Raw genomic sequence first — 391 nt, 5'->3', positions numbered from 1 at the left:
CCACGGGGAACCCCCATGGGCGCCCATCCCACCAGGACCCCCACAGTGGGCACCCATCCCACTGGGACCCCCTTACTGGCACCCATCCCACCAGGAATCCCCATGGGTGGATGGGCACCCAGACCATCAGGACCCCCCTGTGGGTGCCCATCCACTGGGACCCCCTCACTGGGACCCATCCCTCCAGGACCCTCCATGGGCACCCAGACCATCAGGCCCCCCCCAGTGGGCACCCATCCCACCAGGACCCCTTTCTGGCACCCATCCCACCGGGACCCCCCAATGGGCACCCATCCCACCAGGATGCCCCCCCCCATAGATGCCCTTCCCACCCGGACCCCCCCAGTGGGTACCCATTCAACCGGGACCCCCCACGGGCCCCCCTCCCACC

The 391-nt window shown here is 69.8% G+C and overlaps 1 protein-coding gene across 1 annotated transcript in view; it reads left to right on the top strand.

Annotated features, from left to right (window-relative positions):
- OPLAH (5-oxoprolinase (ATP-hydrolysing)) overlaps nt 1-391 on the top strand; it is a 41,342-nt gene that overhangs the window by 17,954 nt on the left and 22,997 nt on the right. The window lies entirely within an intron of this gene.

The sequence above is a fragment of the Calidris pugnax genome, unplaced genomic scaffold (assembly GCF_001431845.1).
Source record: "Calidris pugnax isolate Ruff unplaced genomic scaffold, ASM143184v1 scaffold307, whole genome shotgun sequence".
Lineage (NCBI taxonomy): Eukaryota > Metazoa > Chordata > Aves > Charadriiformes > Scolopacidae > Calidris > Calidris pugnax.
This window is presented reverse-complemented; position numbering and strand designations above follow the sequence as displayed.